This window comes from Ambystoma mexicanum, chromosome 6p, assembly GCF_040938575.1.
Source record: "Ambystoma mexicanum isolate Mex_15411 chromosome 6p, UKY_AmexF1_1, whole genome shotgun sequence".
NCBI lineage: Eukaryota > Metazoa > Chordata > Amphibia > Caudata > Ambystomatidae > Ambystoma > Ambystoma mexicanum.
Genome location: NC_090935.1, coordinates 114,547,052 through 114,566,998, shown reverse-complemented (window position 1 = coordinate 114,566,998; position 19,947 = coordinate 114,547,052). Strand labels below are relative to the sequence as shown.

Below are 19,947 nucleotides of genomic sequence, written 5' to 3'. Positions count from 1 at the left end.
GCAGGGGCAGTTGTTCCTGGCAGCGGGTGCAAGTCGGTGCTTCATCCGGGGGAAGAGAGGATCTCATCGGGGAGGAAAGCAGGAGTCAGTTGCACAGCCAGGGAAGAAACCAGCCGCAGAGTTCTCAATTAAAAGGAGCGGTCCTTTTATTCGCGGTCCAGGGGTCAGTGGCTATCCGGTTGCCGGGGTGCGTGGCACGGGCAATTCGACCACAAGACGTCCTGGTATGCGAGCAAAGAAGGTAAACTGGTTGTGCCCACCAGTCAGGGGAAGAAGACTCTCCAGCAGGAAGATCTCCTCTGTCGTTGGGGAGTGGTGAGTCGGTTCAGCAGGGCTCCACCGGCGGTGTCGCCGTAGCAGGTCAGCTCAGCTTCACCGTCGTCGAATTTTGAGGTCCTGTGGCGACTTCTCAAGTTCCAGTCCCAAAAGCCCTGCTTTTATGCAGCACACCCCATTCACTCAGCCTAGCTGTCAATCAAACATGCTAAGTGGTGAGCCGGCTGTCTCATCACTTGGGCCAATCACACAAGAGTGCGACTTGAGTTGCCAAGGCAACTCAGTCCAGGGTGCCTAAACTCCCTCCCACACCCCCTGTGGTACCCAGAGAGAGTGGCATCACTTTTGGAGGCTTCTCTGGAGAAGCCCGCCAAAAAGTGGAACAAAGGGCTCGACCTTTGGTTTGGAGTTACAGAGGCGAACACAAACGCCATTTTAAAACTGAGTTCTGGCAGAAAATACCAACCAGTGAATTAATATTAAATAAATAAACCGGCGGTATGTTAGAGGCTATGTTAAAAAGTATTAGCCTCGAACAATGGGAAAATCCCATAGAGATACATTCGCGGTTGAATATAAAAAGTAGTATCCACTGCCACCAGCCAAAACACGAGGAGGGGGGACAGGACAGTGCCCCCTCGAATAACAGACCCAGGGGCAATCGAATTGCCCCTACCAGTACATCCACAATATGATGGTTTGTACTGGTTCTGTTAGTAATTTGGGACTAGTAAAGCCAATGGTGACTTTACATGCCCTGGGAGACAGTAGTCAGTCCCAGGGTATGGTGTCTATGGTGGGGGTCACTATGACACCCCGGTGTTACTGCACGGAGGATGCAGTGTAACACACATAGAAAAAAAACATATGAGACCCTATGGAGTAAAAGACCCCATAGCCCATGAAACACATTAACATTCAAAGGAATACCACAAATCATGTCCAAGAGTGGGAGAAAAAGAGTCTCACTCTTGGCAGGAGAAAAAAAAAACTCCAGAAATCCAGCAAAGCTGCTGGGGGACTCACTAGGTTAGGCAATTCAGCCTAAACAGAGAATTTTCCCTAACAGGAGCCATGGGAACAAAGACAAAGCTAGAGACTATCTGTAGATAGTCTATCTGTAGCTACGAAATCGACACACAGCATGTGTCTGGCCCTTCACGAATGCGCTTATCAGATGCCTACAGCCCTCTCCTCCACGTGCCATATGTATTCAATGTAAAGTTGCATGTGTGATTATTCGTTCATTTGCCTCTGTGCAAACAGCAGGCCAAGACCTCATGGTTTGACCTTGGCAGTGCGAGAAGGGTGCCTCCCAAACGACTGGTGGTGAGAATTTGCTGACGTGGCAATTGACATAAAACTGAACATTGTTTTCCCGCTGGATGAGCAGGTTTTCCCTTCACAGGAACAGTGACCAATTTAATCTCCAGCATCTAATAATTGACCAGGCTGGATAATGCTTGACTGGACCGTGGCCTAAGTTGTACCGCGTGCTGCGGGAGCAGGCAGAGGGTCTGTCCACCGAGCTGAACAGGATCCGGGCCTGAAGACTACAGGGTAAGGAGATTCGGCTGTGAGCAGCACTGGGGCGGTTGGGTGTTGTAAGCCGGACCAATGCCATCAAACTGAATTGTGTAACCGACGGTGGCAATGGCAATTCACCGCCTGATTATGGGAGTTTGTTGCTTCCTATTCTAAAGGACCATGGACTTCACTGGAGAGAAGCGGTATTACCGCATGGGTTGATACCGCCAGCATCTTCACCAACATTTTACATGGAGGCAATACCTCCAATCACAAGCAGGATTGTTTTGCCTGTCTCAAAACCCATAATTAGATGGAGTGGTAAAACAAGCAGTGTTTGCCCATTGTGTATGTTGTTTATCACTACTGCCATACTCATAACAAGACTCCATGTAGGTTATCTTTGAGAGAGGAGAGGCTCCATGTGTCCTGCAAAACATGTGCAGGGGAGCTCGGGCCTCATTGCACCACAGGGGTGCTTCTATGACAGAGGGCAGAAAAGGGCTTGTGATTTGGAATTCTGTAGCTGTGATTCAGGAGAGAAGAAGCAGGCAGTGGCAAAGCAATGATATGATAGGTTATTTATAACGCGCTTAATACCCAGAGGTTGTTACGTGTGGACCCGTGGATCGCACCTGTGTTGCTCCGTGTCGTCTTGCTTCCAAGGCGAGCAGGTTGCCGCTGAGCTATCCTCCCGAGATATGAAAGAGGGCCGATATTAGTCTAGTCATAGCTGCCAACTAAAGGTCACCATCAAACAGATTTGGCTTTATAGACTTAGATCACAGGTTTTTTGGATAAAGGAACAGGCCATGGTGGAGATAGACGTCTAATGGCATTGGGCCATTGGCCAACTTTGCCTGTTTTATGTGATGTTTTGCAATCTAGCTCCAGTCCATGGTTACTTCTACAAAGGGTCGCCGAAGGCTCACGCAAAGTTCTGCAAAATGGAGATAGTCAAATCTGGTGGAATGGTTTTACATTTGCTTTCAGTTGGTTTTCGTCAAATGTAAACGTCAATTTAAAAATGGCTTTAGTTTAGACATTTCCAAATAAGCAAAACGACAGCATGTTCATAAAGTATTGCATAGCTGGGATGTTGTTCGGAAACCCCCTATTTGTCTGTCTTATCATTATTGCTGGGTGGAGCCAATGATAGCTGTCTTTCTTTTATTTATTTCTATAATACCAATCAATGCAATCCACCCTCGGTACATGGTCTCTCAGACCTCAGTTCTATCTCATTGTGTGTACCATTGAGTGTCACCCCATCAATATATCCATCAAAGATCATCCCACTGGGAAAGAAATGACCTCCTATAAATGGTGATTCCATACTACGGAAGCTATTTAGTACCACCCGTGTCTTCTTTAGGCTTTGCCTGGTTCCTAGTCCAGTGCCTCCTATTTTGGTGATACGGTCACAGTGCCATGAAAAAACTGTGTCACCAATGTGCACTATAGAAAGACTCAGAACTAGCATGGTGTGCTCGGGCGCCTCTGTGTTACCCTCCCACTTCAATGGGACCTGTTATGCATGGGCTGATGAGAAGTGCCCCTTAGTGTCCCTTCAGCCAGCCTGCCTCCGCTGTCTGGCGTACACTTGATACGCCCCGCTTGGGATGCACAGGTCATGTCTAGACAAGCAAAGCAGAACATAGGTAGAATCAAGTGCGTGGAAGGGACTGCATTCGGAGAATGTAGGTCCAGCGCTTCCCGAGGTGGTGCATACCTAGCCATGCGGTACGCCTCAGTGGGACATGTATCACCCCAGTGCAGCCCCTCAGGAATCTGGAGCGCCAGGATAATACAAATATTACTTTGGAGCTCCGTTCTCCGTACGGGCTGCAGTCGGGTGATCCATGCCTACCGGGGAGTAAACCACTGAATATCCCCTCTGTCCACATTGAGGAAGAACTATTAAGGAATGTGGGAGGTGAGTACTGCATGCAGTATTTCTCTTTTTTCTGCACCCAGTATTGATCACATGAGGCGTCGGCCAAATAGTGCATGCATGAATTTGACCTACTCGGCATCGGGTATTTGCTGCATCCCTATTGCACTCTGGATTGTCTGGTCAATAAGCATAGGTAGTAATTGAGGAAACGCCCAACGCGTAATGAGGCCCAGCATTTTTAGCAATAACCATACTGTGCCCTGGTTGAATATTAGTTGAATAGCAGGGTGTCCTCAAAACCCCTTTCCACCAAACATGGTGCTTCAAGGAGATCTACGTGTTGCTCCACACTCCCTTAGCGTCTGACGTTAACACGATTTATGATTATGGTTGGGTTGGAGCAGAAAGTCAGTATTACTGAAATTGATCATTATCATCATATTTATTTTTATTATAAATTCTCAAATTAGCTGAAGGTGCAATCAGCACAGAGATTGATCAAAACAATTGGGCAATTCAAATAGTCAATGATAGTATAAAAAAATACAGTGAAAAAGTGAGAGCGTCCCTAATGGTGTAAGGTCGCAAGGAGTTTTTTTTTTCTCCAGTGGCCTCTAAACACTACAGTGAATGTAAGGCTCATTGCCTTTCTCACAAAGCTGCCCATAGTAGTCAATCTGGATCCCTGAGCAGATTAATCACCCAAATTGATGCCAAGGGCCAGACTCCCAAAGCATATTTTCCAGCGCCAGATTAGATAAAAGGACCCTTCCCAATCAAGTCTCTTCACTGTAGATCTCAGGCGCTGCGCATGGTAACCTTGAACCAGATTCCCGATGATCCCACAAAGATTGTGGAAGGGACCAAACTCTTCGGCTCCTCTTAGAGACCCTGGGAACTCCTTCTAGAAAAGTCTGTGGTTCTCCTGCCTCTCTGACCACTCCCTCTTTCTGAGGTGACGCCGTTCCGAAAGGACCGTTCAGTGGCACGTGCACTGTGCACATTACTATACATAAAAACACAGGTTTCATTTCTTCACTCATAAAGACCAACCAATCTAGAGGATGCTGGAGTATGTGCATCTACTATCAATAGATGGAGACAATTGGGCAGATAACCTTTGTTCTCGGTGCCTCCAGAGACATCTTAGCCACACCTCTCTAATGACACCCAGTGGGGCCGAAACACTGCATGGGGTCACTGTTGGTAATCTTGCTTGCCTGGCTTTTTAGGCTCAACACCCTCTGCAGGTGGAATCGGAATGATACACAAATCGATATTTGCCGCTGACAGCTAAAATGGGCTTGTTCTCAGAAATAATAATGATCACCCTGAAAAGAATGATCAGTTCTTGGCCTGCCAATCAGGGCACGGGAACATCATCAGGCACTATCTGATTGGACAAGCTTGCGTAACCTGTATAATATTGCCGCCGTGGACCTCTATGCCATCCTTTTTCAAGGACCCTCTGGACCTTCAACTCTTAGACATCCTTCTTGCCTACCCTCTTCCACTTGCCAGCCATGTCCTTCCAGCTCTGCCTTCACCCCTCCTCTCTTGACCCCTTTGTGCACACGTCCCCTCCTTCATATATTTCGCAGTAACTCTGTGCTGCCCACCCATCTTTCTGTGTCTGCATCATGTACTTCACACGCATGTGCTCGGCTCCATCTTCCTGTATTTCTTTTTTAGCTAATTGTTAACATAGTCAGAAGGTGGGCCTGTGATTCCAGGTTCAGAGAAGATTTGAGCAGAGATATATCTTAAGCACACTCGGTGGGAAAGGCCCAATTTGGAATGTAGCCTCAGCCTAGTTACGGTGAAGCGTCAGTCAAACAAAGGTCCTCGGTTAGTTATTGTTGACAGATAATGGCCTAGACCTCTTTAAAAGGAAAGCTATTCCAAAGGCATGCAACTCCTAGATGCTGGTAAATTTGCAAGAGTGAATGGGATGCCAATGAAGGGTAGACAAGCACACAGAGAACTGACCAATGGCATGGAAGTGATATCACAGCCAGGGTAGGTAGGTCTTGGTCACTCATTGTGACCAAGACTCTTCTCTATTGGTTGAATACACTTAGAGGAAGTTACAACACATCACTATTACCAGGATTGTCCAAAGGTTCAAAGGTTACTCTGTCCACGCCTAATCAGTTATTTAGTCCCATATCCTCAGTGCTCTCTTCTAAATACTTCTTCTTAACCCACATGAGCACCATCAAACTGGGTGGACTACAAAAATGTTATTAGGGCTATGGGTGGGTGGGTGTGAGTGACTTCTTAAGGCAGAGCAACTAGAGGCCCCCATTTTTAGTTTTGTTTTATACGTTTGTGCTAAAGTACCACCTAGTGCATAATGAGCCGTACCTACAGAACACCGGCCGAAGAGGGTGTAGCGCGGTGGATGCCATATTTGGGTGCAGAAATAGTCTGCAGGTACTGATTACTTTCTAATCCCATTTTAAAATACTACATTTGAAACAGCGCGTACGTTCAAGTTATTTATCGTCTTTGTCAGGGTAAACTGAGATTTTTGTAAGTGTCCTCCCAACACTTTTTTTATTATAATTATTATATTATTACTATTGTAATTATTGAGGGCAGTCCTAGCTTCGAGTAGCAACAGAGCTCTTTACAGAGGTATACAGCCATACAGATGCATAACGGAGCACTTTTCAGAGGTAACAACAGAACAGATATACAGCGAGAGGTTGGGATACAGAGGAGCACAGAAGAGGAGCACAGAATTGGGGTACAGTTCTACCGGGTGTCGGAGAGGACAGGGGCGGGCGGCACCTAGCGAGTCAGGTGGCACGAGGGGCGATGTGATGGCGTAGGTGTTGAGGCAGAGAGATTCCTTGAAGAGGTGGGTCTTGAGTTCTTTTCTGAATTGTAGGAGCGTGGGGGCGCATCTGATGCCGACGGGGAGGAGGTTGCATAGTCTTGGGACATAGGCAGAGAAGGCTTGTTTTCTGGTCCTTTCCTTTTTGCAGCGGTGGTTTTCAAGTCTGCATGTGTCCTGGTTTATGTTGGTGCTCTGTCCGCCGGAGATGCTGAGTTTCTCTGCAGTGTTGAGGGCAACTACCTTACAGATGATGCAGCAAGACTTGAACGTGATTCATGCCTGCAGTGGGAGTCAGTGAAGGTTGATATGTGGTCATATCTGCGTAGACCATTGGTGAGGTGTGCAACCGCGTGTAGGACGCTTCTCAGGGGCACAAGGGAGGGTGACAGGAGGCCTTTGAGGAGTGTATTGCTCTACTTCAGGTGTGATAGGACCAGTGATTGAACGGTGGATCGAAAGCTGTCTGTGGGGAGGAAGGGCTTGACTTTTCCACAGAAGGGAGAGCTGATAGCAAGCTGTCTGAGTTTTCTTAGCTAAGTGTGCCTTGAAGGAGATGTTTTTGTCGATGTGGAATCCGAGGGACTTGGCGCAAGAGGTGAGCTCGGGTGTGAAGCCCTCAAGGGTTCATGATTGATAGCCAGGCCTGTATGTCTTAGTGTTCAGTGTGTTGGTGAGGGGTAGGAATATGGTCTTGGAGGGTGTTAGGGCAGTTTTTCTGAAGCCCAAGGGGCTTTATAAAACTATCCTGTGGTCAATACAGTAAATTCCAACTCTTAGTATAGACCTGCACTACATAATTTGGTAGCGTGGACAGAGCAGTCAGGCTTATCTTAAGAGGGGTAGAGTGCCGAAGGAGGTATTACCCAAATTGACCTTTTACAATTGACCTTCTGCACAATTGACCTAATTATAGTGGTCCTAATTGACCTTCTGCACAATTGACCTTTATATTATTTTAGTTACTTTATATATGTATTGGGTTGGTTTTGGATTATAAATAATATAAGGGGATTGAGTGGGGAGTTGCAGGGGGTTTTGGATTGGGTGGGGGTTGTGGGGTGTTCCCCCTCGCATATATGTCCTAATTGACCTTCTAAATTAGGTAAATTCTCCGAAGGTCAATTCTCCCGAGGTCAATTGTGAAAAGGTCAATTAGTATACAACCATGTAGGAAAGTACACAGAACTTGTTGCATACATATGGTCCAAAGAAACTCTTACACACTAATGTATTGTAAACGTAGATATTTATTTTATACACACAGGCAAAGAGAATTCTTTCAGAAATGTAAGTACTATTAGAAGTCATAAACACAATATAAAAACCAACACTATGCTTATGGTAAGTAAACCAAAGTATAAACCACATTTAGAATAGCAGTATGCAGTTCAAGGTGAGTAAATCCTAGTGATACGCATTTAGAAGGGCAGTATGCTATTCAAGCGGAGTAAAACCACATTCATAGACTTTTAGAATAACCCATGGCAATTCAAGGTAAGCAGACCCTGTTTGTAGTACACTATGTGACTTATTTGGTTCCAGAATAATGTAGTTACACCAACATTACTTTTCAGAACACAGTTCTAAGGTAAGCAAACCCTTGTGAATTACTTTTTGGATGGGCAGTATGCAGTTCATGGATGAGTAAGAACTCAGGATACACATTTAAAATGGTAATACGCTACTCAAGGTGGGTAAAACCCTATTGGTAATAAACTCTGACACTATTTCTATTTCAGGAATATGTAGGTACACCAATGTTACTTTTTAGAAGCGTGGAACACAATTGAAAGGCAAATAAATAACATCGTGTACTTTTCAGAGGGGTTGTAAGCAACTCAAGTTAAGTAATAACTTATTAACACTTTGCAACGTAATCCGTTTCAGGAATCAAGTTACACACTAAAACCTGGCAAGTAAGTACTTTGCAACACTTGTTATAATTTCTCTGCAGATGCCTTATACGTTGGAGTCCATCCCTACTCTAGGGCATGCGTGATCTCAGAGGTAGAAGGGGGACACTGGTGGTCCAGGAGCCAGCTGTGGGAAGGTCAGGATGAGGCAGAACGGTAGGAAAGTCAGAGTTCCAGCGGATTTCTCGTCGAACAAGTGTCAGACTTTAGATTTAGTACACATGTTCAGGAACTTCGTAGAAGGGTCCCTATAGGCATTCCAGCTCCCAACTACACAAATCACCACCTTAGACACAAAGAAGTGACACAAGACTTTAGGTAAGTGTTACCTCAAGCCATACAGTACCTGAGCAGTGAAGAAGAGCTTGCAGACAGACGCCTTCACGATGCAGCAGCACAGGACCCGGTCCCTGAATTCTTGGTCGTGGTGACGAAAAAACAGACACTGGATGGGAACTTGCAGCAGCCGTTGACAGAAAAGGCTCACAACGAAGGTTTCTTCAATGCTTTTTGCAAATCTGTGATTTTGGTGCCCTATTCAAGCTACCAGATGAATGGCGGTTGTCACTGATCGGATTTGCCCCACTATGGCCGACTAGCACTCTGGTGGGGGGACTTCACTGAGTGGAATCATGTCTCTGGAGGTCCAGCAGGAGTCCACCTAAGTTTCCGCAAGATTTGTTCTTCGGAAGACGATGCACAACACTCAGGCTCGAGGTTCCAGGGTATTGGCGGTTTGCAGCCCAGGAAGGTCACGGCTCGTTGTGGGATGGCTCAAAATGCAGCTCTTCATAAGACTGATTAGTCCCAATAGTCTATGGGCTGTACGGTTGTCTTTGGGACACCTCTGTTGCATCAAAGAAGTGGTCAGCACAGGCAGCGGTTACACAGCAGGCATTATCAGTCGCTGGAAGTAACTTCAACAGTCTTCTCCTCCTCTTCTTCATCAGATTCAGCTCCAGTGGTCAACTTCTCATCAACTTCCAGATCCAGGCCAGATATGCAGGAACCCACACACATCCTCTGCAAACTCTCCCTGCAGCTTAGGGAAAGGGGGGGGGGATAGCTGTCCAATCAGGACAGCCAATCCCCGATTGGGGACTGGATTCTCTCAGGCATACCATAAGACAAAGGACTCCCCCTCACTTCCTGCCTTTATAGACACTCTAGAGCCTCAGGAGGCTACACAAAGGGTTCCTGCAGAAGACAATAGTACAACCAGGAACCCCCCAACCCAGGATGGCAGATGATGGGCCAAGAAAGGACAAGCACAGTAAAAATGGTGAAAAAATAAGAAGCCACCATTCCAGCAGCCCCGCGGTTGTAATGACAGCCTGCAAGTAAAAATGACAAAACAGTCAGTAAAGTATGGCCACCAGCCATAATAGTAAGCTTGTCACTGTAACATAAATGTTACAGGAGTAGTGATAGAGGTTATACCAAGTATCTCCCCAGCACTCCTCATAAGGTGGGGTGTGCTGGTCTCACAATATAAAATAAAGAGGAGATGAAAATACTGTCTCTATGCTTGAGAACATGTGTTCTGAAAAGTAAGTCAAGAGAAAATAAAAAGGGAAGCCCAAGGGGCAACCTAGCGACACTGCACAGAAAGTGCCATGTGCTGCAATAATAAAATGTAGATGCCCAAAAAGTTATAGAAAAGTATAGATTCAAAAATAAAATATGGGAGTCAGAAAAATGACACCCATAAAAAGAGTAAAAGAAAGAGTGAGTGGAGAAAAAGGCTCCCACTCACTCAGGAACATAGAAAAAAATTCCCCAAGTCCAGCAAAAAGTGCTGGGGGTCTCTCATGTGAAGGTGATTTGGCATATAAATGAAAATCTAACCTAACAGAGTGGTTGAGCTTCAAGAATGCACTGGACATCCAAGACTGGATCGGCAAGAGGTAGGGTCTGAGCTTGTGGATGTCCTTGATGGAGTCGATATTGAGGTATAGCTGTGTGTCGTCGACGTATTGGTGGATGTAGATGTTGTGTGCGGCTAGGAGAGCTGCCAGCAGCTCCATTTAGAGATTGAAGATCTCTGGGGAGAGGATGGAACCCTGTGGGATTCCACAGGTGAAAGTTAGCATTGGTTATCTGGCAGTTTTACAAGGCAGGACTTGAACCAGCGTAGGACAAGGTCGCTGATCCCCACGTGCTGATGTTGGGTGTCTGTGAATGCCTGGTGGTCTACTGTGTCAAAAGCGGCTGAGAGGTTGAGTAGAACCAGGAGGCAGGGTGGGCATTTTCAAGGATGTCGAGGGTCTCGTCGATCCCTTGTATGGTTGCCATCTCCATGCTGCATCTGAGTCTGAACCCTGATTGGTAGCTTTGGAGGAGATTGTTGGTGTTGATGCGTTGCTGCAGTTGCACGGCTCCCGCTTTCGCGATGATCTTACCTAGGAAGGGAAGATGGGTGATAGTTACCTAGGTTGTCAGTATCCAGAGTGGGGTTCTTTAGTAGAGGGCAGATTTGTCCTGTCTTGTCGATGGGAAGGAGCCTTGAGTTAGGGAGCTGTTGATCATCTCCAGGTAGGGAAGGACACTTTCTGCAGGAAGGGTGTTGAGGATGGATGTTGGGATGATGCTGTATGTATACAATGTGATTTTGAGTGCGACCAGGGTTTCGATCAGTTCCTCTGTAGAGAGTGTCTTGAATGTTATCCATGGTGTGGAGATTTCGCAAGTAGGAATGTGAGGTGGGTCTGTGGGTGTAGAGCTGGTATCTATGTGCTGACAAATCTTGCTGATTTTTTCGATGAAGAAGGTGTGGATGGCTGTGGATTTTTCAATGGAGTATGGAATGGCAGGGTCGGATAGTGGGTTGACGCAGGGCTTGACCACTTTGAAGAGGGCTCTGCTTTTGTTGTCGGCTTCTGCTATGGTGGTCTGATAGTAGGGGAATGTGACTGCGTTGATCAGTTGTCGACGGGTTGCTCAGAGTTCCTTGAGGAGTGCTAGCTCGGATGCAGTCGTGGATTGGCGGCAGGGTTTCTCTTGTTTCCTGATTACTCTTTTACTGAGGTTGAGTTCTTGCATGTAGCAGGGTGCTAGCGGGTTTGGTTTGAAGGTGCCTGGTTTCAGAGGCGCGTGACGGTCAAAAGAGGCTGAGAGGGTGGTGTTGAGTGCTTCAGTAGAGTGTCGCAGTTTGATCGGGGTTGTTCAGTCCATGTGAAGTAGAGGTTGGCGAGGTTTTCCATAAGGGCTTCTAACGGGAAGTTCGTGAGGGACCCAAAGGATTGTCTTATGGGTTTGTGCTGGGAAATCTTGACTGGAGTGCTGTGCAGTATGTTGAAAGGCACAGCCATGTGCTCAGATCAGTCAAGCAAGAGGGGGGAGCTGCAGTGGAGGGAAGGAAGTGCTGTGATGATTAGGTCGGGACGTTGTCTATCTTGTGCAGCTGGTCTTTGGTGTGCTGTGTGATGTTGAGGGTATCGAGAAGGCGAGAAGAGCTTTCTTCATCTATTTGGTGGCCCTATTGCCTGGGAGGTTGAAATCACCTAGGAAGATGTTGTTGGTGTGCGTGCAACATATTCCTAGATGACTGCACAGGATAACTTCCCTTTCGTTTCAGTTTTAATTTCTTGATTCAAGCAACATTTCTGGATTGCAAAACAGACCTCTTTGGGTTGAAACCTTTGTGTTTCTAGGTCCAAAATAAAATTGCATGAGTTTCAACAAAAAGTCTCTGGATCAAGATTCACCTTCAGTAAATTCAGGTATGCTTCTTTTCCTCATCTCCTCGGAGACCTCCTTATATGGATTTTGGGGGGCCCACATGTGCCTACTCATTAGTCCTGTGTAGCAGTGACAGCAGAGGCTGGGTGGGTGGAAATGGGCCTCAAATATACCACGAAGAGACTAATCAACTGAGCCTCTTTACAGGTGCAATCAGAGGGTCAATCTTGTGGCCCAGACTGTAGCCCTCAACACCTCATCCACCTCTCCAATGGGTTTCAATGGTCTTGCATCTAAGGTCGATTCCTGCCATTTCTGTCCTATCATTTTGTCTCTTTCTGCTTTCTACCTCCTCAACACTCTGCCACGTGCTAACCCCTACCCCAACTTATACCCCTCAGACCTTTGGTTTGCCTCCTCCTCTTGCACTTCTCTCTGTACTTCAGCTCCAACATCCTCTCACCATCCTCCTTCCTCCTGCTTCAACTCCTTCTGATCTCATCCCCAACTACCTCCAATGGCCCTTCTTCCTCTCCAAACTCCCACTCTTTAACTCACTGCTATACTGGGAGCTGACCCTTATATGCTGCTTGTGATCAATGCCTTTAACCCGATTGGCTGGGGAGTGGAAACATGGTGAGTCTGGATGAGCTCATTCTCTAGAAAGCCCCATAGTTTGGACCCAGGAGAAGTAGTATTTTAGGCCAGTGCCATCTTGAATTCCATTCTGCTCTACTTGTTGCTGCAACTGTCCACTCTCCACCTGAAGTTAATTTTGGCTGATTGTTGAAGATCACAGGTGAGTGTGCATTCGCAGCATTCACCTTGTGGGGTGCAAGGATAAAAAAAAAAAACACTTCTTCAGTCTTTGACTTGGTGGGGATGTACCTCCCATCGGTCCTAATGCAGGGAGGGGCTGCACTTCCTTCTGCCCTTCTTATTTTCATATGAGCCAGGGCTGCATGTTCTATATACCCGTCTTAGTTGAGGGGTGAAATGCATGTAGATGGGGTGCTCAGGTTTTCCAGACAGATTTCTTACTTAGACCGGCCTGGGTTTTCCAGTTAACTTAGGTTAATGATATATTGTTGCGTGTCCTTCTTGGGTTCGAAGACCCAGTCTAGGTTTTGCCCTCTGGCAGTATGGAGTAAGGAGGCTGACAAGGTGTTATCATTTTGGCTATAGACATTTAGTCAAATAAAGAAAAAAACCTACTTCTCCCTATTTCTGTAGGGGTTTTCCAGACCTCAACACAGAATAACTCGGCTGCTCCTCAGGATGTAAGTCAAAACCAAAATACTGTCCTCTTTCCAAACCAACAGCTCTAACCCTACTGCTAAGAAATAAAACAAAACAGGATTAAATGAACTTCTTATTCAAGCCACCAGGAGAATGGCTCCCTTCTCCTGGTGAAACGATCCAGTCTCAAGCTGACTTAACAGCATCCTCTTACAATAGACTCTGATTTACCAAATACACCTAGAACAGGAAAATGACTCCCTTCCCTGGTCTGTCTAGAAGAGTCTTGGAAACTGTTCCCTGATAGTCCTTTAAACCAGTCTTTAGAAGTTTCTTTTCTTCCTCCCAAGGATTTGTGAACAACAGAGTTAAAGCTTTATCAACTCTTCTTCTCATTGTTGGCACTTTGTCAGGACTTTTAATTTCCTGGAAATCGGGGGGATTACCGATGGTTCTTGGTCCTTTTGGTATCTTTCACATGTGTTGGGTTTCCAACTGTGATGGGGAGCTCGCCCCTGAGGCACTCTTGAGACTTATGGTTTTACATGTCACCACTGTGACGAGGGAGTTCACTCCTAAGGAATACTTGACTCTTGGTTCTCTTAGTATCACTACTGTGAGGAGGGAGATCACTTCTGAGGAATACTTGACTCTTTGGCCTCCCTGGACCCCACCCGGCTTTCTCGCAACTCCCTTTAACTGTATGTACACTGGGGAGAACATATTCTTCTCTGGGTCTTAGGTCACTGTTGATACAGCACACGTTCAGCGCATATTCCTTCTTTCCTCCTCTTCAGTCTGTGCAGCTCCACAGAACCATTCCTTCAGTGGCCTTGGCCTGTTTTATGGACCACACAGTCCACCTCAAAGAGACCACGCCACCACTGGATTCTTCTTACATCTGCAGACTGTCTCTTGATACTTTGGGGAGCACAAGTTTGAATTTCCCAGGCCCGGCAGGACGGACACCAGCTTCCCTTGCTGCTCTTCCTGGTCCCTACCACGGCTAGTCCTTCCTTTGTCTTTAATTTATATTGCTGGGACTGCCCCAGCGCAGCATCTATGTTGATCATCACAGCCTCTGAGGTTATCTTCATGCCTCCTGGTGGCCACCTCGTCACAGTACTTTGGTAATCCCTTCTATTGTTATTCTGTATGTTTTTTTGGTTCTTCTTCATCTCAGTCCTATTGTATTTTACAGGAGAGATAGTAGCAATAACACACAGTAGTAGTTTCAGGTTGGGAGGGAGAAGGCCTCAATAAGGCCATGGCTTCTGGGAGCAAGAGTTTAGGGAGATCTTTCACAGGATGGGAGTCTTCATCCCCATGAGGGTAGTCCCTTCCTATGAGGTCCTCCTGCTTTTTACCACCCCTAGGGGGACTATTGGGTGGCAGCCTCACCTCGGCTGGTATTAAGGACCTGGGGATTATGTCTCCTAATCCATGTGGCGACGACTGTAAGGTCAACCTGTCACACCCACCCCCCTCTCCCATGTTCTTCTCCTCTCCTAAACCTTGTTCACATATGTTGTGTGTACTAATCACTTGATTGTGCATACAAGCACAGGTCGAGAGTATAAGGATACCACTGTCATTTTGGAGTCAGGCAGCACTGTCATGGCATCCATGCTGCCCCTTGAGCTGGCTCCTCCCTTCTTTCCTGATTGGCTTTCCCAGTTTATGTGTTCACATGTGCCCAGCGCTGCAACATCTGCCCCAGTCTGCCCGCTCAGCTGTGTAAATGGACTATCAGCTGGCTGGCATTCTCGGTTAGCTGGTCATCTAATGGTGCAGTACGTGAACCGCCAGCCTGCCTGTTGCAGAGCCTTATTTCCTTTGGAAGCTCATTATACTAATACCATAAGGCTCCCCTAAACAATACGTTGTGGAGGGAGAGACACTCAGGGGCATCTGCCATATATCACCAGCTATTGCTTCATAGAGCCAGTGGCTCCTCGTGTCCCCCAGAGTCTCACAACCATCCTCAACTACCTCCTCAAGTGTGAACCTCGGACATATTTCCCCAGCCACTTGCTTTAGTTAACAATTTGATAGCTTGAGCCATTCAATTCCAAACATCAGGAATGTGTTCAACATGTTCAGGCTTGGACATGTTGAACACATTCCTTATGTTTGGAAATCAAAAACTTCCAGGCTTAAAATTGTGGGACTGAATCATTCCCATGACGAAAAATAGAAGTACATGCTTAGGGAAAAATGAAAGGTAGAATTCTCCTGCCTTCAACTTTTCAAGGTTAAAGAAAAAAAAGTAAGACAAAGTAGCATTTGCATTTGTTAAAATTGAGTCTTTTAATATCCTGGCAATCGGGGGGATTACCGATGGTTCTTGGTCCTTTTGGTATCTTTCACATGTGTTGGGTTTCCAACTGTGATGGGGAGCTCACCCCTGAGGCACTCTTGAGACGTATGGTTTTACATGTCACCACTGTGACGAGGGAGTTCACTCCTAAGGAATACTTGACTCTTGGTTCTCTTAGTATCACTACTGTGAGGAGGGAGATCACTTCTGAGGAATACTTAACTCTTTGGCCTCCCTGGACCCCACCCGGCTTTCTCGCAACTCCCTTTAACTGTATGTTAAAGGCCAGACTGGCCTTTAACATACAGTTAAGACTGGCCATAGAAGGGAGGGAGGGACCCCAGGAGACATGCAACCTAAAATAAAAATGCCCTCAGCATGTTTAAAAACATTCCCACGAAGTGCAAACTATGACTTCCTTGGTCCTATATTTGGAAGTTTGCGGAATTTGTTCTAAAAACATCCAAAATGAGCTAAATAGCAGTAATGCCCATGCAGGGTCGGATTGGCCGAAATCGTCCCCGGGGGGTGGGGGCCGGTTTCTGGCTATGCTTGGGCCGGTTTTTCAATTTTTTTCTTTTTTTTCAAAAAGACTTTCATCCTTCTTAGGTCGATAAATGAGTACCAACACAGGTTGGGTGATATTGTATGCATATTTGTTCTATAAAAAAAGAGCTTAAGCGTAAGTGCTATACAATAATCATGAAAGATCACCTAGAGGCCAGACAAATCACATCTAACCTGGGTGATAACACCGACTCCCTTGCCATAAAAATCGCCCTCTCCCCCAATTCCACCATCACCATCAACCTCATCTACCGCCCACCTGGTTCACTACTGGAGTTGCAGGAGAACCTCCTACACCTCCTAGCAGGAAACCTGATAATCACCCCTAAAAGCATCCTTCTAGGTGATCTCAACCTTGGTTTCAACGACAAAAAGTACAAACCAGCCAAATCTCTTACACTAGCCCTAAAGGAATTAGGCTTTGACCAAAAAATAATTTCACCCAGACATAACAAAGGCCGCATCCTTGACTGGATAGCCGACCACAATTGTGAGGTCGACATCAGCTCCATCACCCCCACTCCATGGTCAGACATCACCTCATTCATTTCCTCATCCCCACCGCCTCCAAGGCTAAAAGGCCTAACCCTATTCCGCCAGCCTTGGCAAGATGCGTCAAACATCTTACCAAAGATAAGATCATACCACACCGCAGCACCGTCACAACAGATCTCAAGTCCTCCAACCCATCAGTGCTAGCAGATATTTACCATAAGCTCTGCTATAGATATCATTGCCCCTCTACAGAACAAAAAAGCTAAAACAGTGAAACATTCAAACACCTGGTTCTCCTCGGAACTGAAAGAGCTCCACTCTCAGAAAAGAAAAGCGCTGAACACCAGGCAAAAACTACCCCCCCGGACACACTATCCTCCTACAAAAAAATCACCTCTCAATACAAAAAATCTATAATTACAGCCAAGTCAGCATCCTACAATGAAAGAATTGCTAATGCTAGATCCGAGTCCAAAGAACTCTTTGTCATTTTCAGAGAACTCACTACACCAGCTGCAAAATCACAAGATATTGTTAAAGACCAAACCTGGTGTAACTCTATACAATCTGCCCTTTTGAATAAAATCGAACTCCTACAAGAAAAAATTAAGGAGCATCACAAGAATGTGTCACAGCACATTAAATTAACCACTAGCACTGACCACATGCCCACCTACAGCCCAATGCCCCCGTCTGCCAAAGCCCCCATAACTCCATTCAACTTCAGGGAAGTAACTGAACGTGAAGTCATTGAGATAATGAACAGGATTAAACCATCCAACTGCAAAGGAGACCCCTGCCCAGCTAGTCTAATTAAAGACTGCACTGAAGCGCTCGACCCATTTCTCAAGTACTTCATTATCGCCAGCTTCAACTTCAACACAGTTCCAGACAGTCTAAAAGAAGTCTGGGTACGCCCCCTTCTAAAAAAAACCTACTCACCACCCAGAAATTGAAAATAACTATAGGCCCATCACCACTGTGCCATTCTTGCTCAAGATCCTGGACAAATCTGCCTACACGCAAATTCAGGAATATTTAGAAGCCAACCGCATCTTAGGCAAAAGACAGTCAGTTTTCCGACCAGGACACGGGACTGAGTCAGCCCTACTCGACTTAAAAATACAACTTGGGGACATCATGGACAGAGGCAAACCGGCACTTCTTCTCCTACTGAATTTGTCCGCCGCCTTTGACCTTGTCAACCATGATATACTAGGCATGCACCTAAAAAACAAAGCTCACTTCTCCCCAGAAGCTATCGCCTGGGTGGCCTCCGTTCTAAATGGGAGACCCATGAAAGTCTTCTCAGACACAGCATATGCATCCTCTACCATCTTCCACTGCGGCGTTCCTCAGGGCTCCTGCACCGCCCCCACACTCTACAATATATTCACCCTTCCGCTCTTCAATGATCTCGACTGTCGCAACATAGTGTACACCAACTACGCTGACGACACGCAGGTACTACTCCCACTAGCTGGGACCTATGAAGAAGATGCGACAGCCCTAACCAAAATTTACACAGCCATCCAAACCTGGATGGCTGCCAACGGCCTCTGCCTAAATGGGGACAAAACAGAGAACCTCCTAGTAGGCACTAGCGTAACACTCAATAAACTCCCCCCGCAATATAAAACCTTCAACATCAACAACTCCACCATCACAGTTTCCAAGACTGTCAAAACCTTAGGTGTTTACCTAGATGCCTCATTATCCATGTCCCGCCAGATCAACGCCATTGCCTCCTCTGCAGCACTCACCACCAAGGTGATCAACGCAGTCAATCACTTTCTCTCCACCAAAAACTGCCTATCCATCGCCAGAGCCACAGTAGCAGTAGACACTAAATTGGATTATTGCAATGCCCTATTCCTAGGCACCTCTGCTAAAAATCTAAAAAAAACTCCAAGTCACGCAAAACAACACGCTGCGGGCAGCGCTGACCATCCCCAAAAGGGAACACAGCTCTCAAGCAAGGAAAGAAGCCCATTGGCTACCGGTAAAGGAACGTATACTCTTAGAAGCCATGGCCATCACACATAGATGTCTCTCATCAGATGCCCCACCCTACCCTTCTGAAAGAATCACCCTCAATTCCTCTAACAGACCCACCAGATCCCACCGCGCCAATCAGATCTAAGTACCTACGTTCAAAAGAACCAAAGCTGGAGGATCTAGCTTCCAACACCTAGCACCCAAAAACTGGAATGCCTTGCCAACCTCCCTAAGGAATGAAAAATCATACACCACTTTCCGCAAAACCCTAAAAACATTATTGTTCTGCTAATGCCTGCATAGTTATGCTATTGCACTGTAACCATAGCAATAGCATAATACCTGACTCGCATCTTTCTCTTACAACATGTTATTCCTATCTTTATTACTGTATTCAAAGTATTTAATACTGTATATATTACTGCAACCGACTCTGTTTCATATGACCTTTGTAAGTTCAAGCTCGCTGTAACAGCGCCACGATGCCCCAGGGCCGTATGTGTGCTTTATAAATGCAAATAAATTAAATAAATAAATAAAATATCATTTGGCCTTGGACGTCTGCTTGGATTCACAGTCATTTAGTGTACTTAGGACCAATGCTATTTGATGCCACCTCCTGTTTTGTCAAGGGGTGAAAGGTCATATTTCATCACTTCCCGGGATGTCACTTTGGGGTGGGATCGAATGACATGGTCAAGGGTCGTGAGGCGAGGGGTGGGCCACTTCTTTGAGGTGAGGGGTGGCCCACTTTTTTTGGGTGACCGGGCCTATTTCTTGTCCCAGTCCGACCCTGTGCCCATGTCATGTCATGTGCCAGCCCACTCAACTTGTACTAATACCGCATTGTGCCCTCTGCCTACTATATCGAGTTACATCCACTACTCAAGGCCTACCCAATTGCCACTGAAGTCCAGACGTCCAGAATGCGCAATGTGAATCCCTTTCTGATTGCACCCACTACCTGAAGTTACGAACAAGCAAGAATAGAGCAGCATAAATGCAAAAAAGAAAGAACCAGGAGCAGGCATTCTCAGTCTATGATCCATTACTACGGAACTGCATATCCATCAACATCCGACTGGCCCCCACCTCCACATGCTTCAGAAAAGAAATGAAAGCCCTCCCCTTCGAGGCAATCCACCCACAGCCCAACCGAGTAAGCACAAAATCTCTTCTGATGACCACA

General features: G+C 46.3%; 1 protein-coding gene across 1 annotated transcript in view; it reads left to right on the top strand.

Annotated features, from left to right (window-relative positions):
* Positions 1-1,703: 1,703 nt before the first annotated feature.
* The window catches only part of LOC138511262 (aldo-keto reductase family 1 member A1-A-like), a 253,297-nt gene continuing 235,053 nt past the window's right edge, over positions 1,704-19,947 (top strand). The window contains exon 1 of the mRNA XM_069626813.1: positions 1,704-1,836. The gene's annotated coding sequence lies outside the window, so the exon portion shown is untranslated. The remainder of the gene's footprint in view (positions 1,837-19,947) is intronic.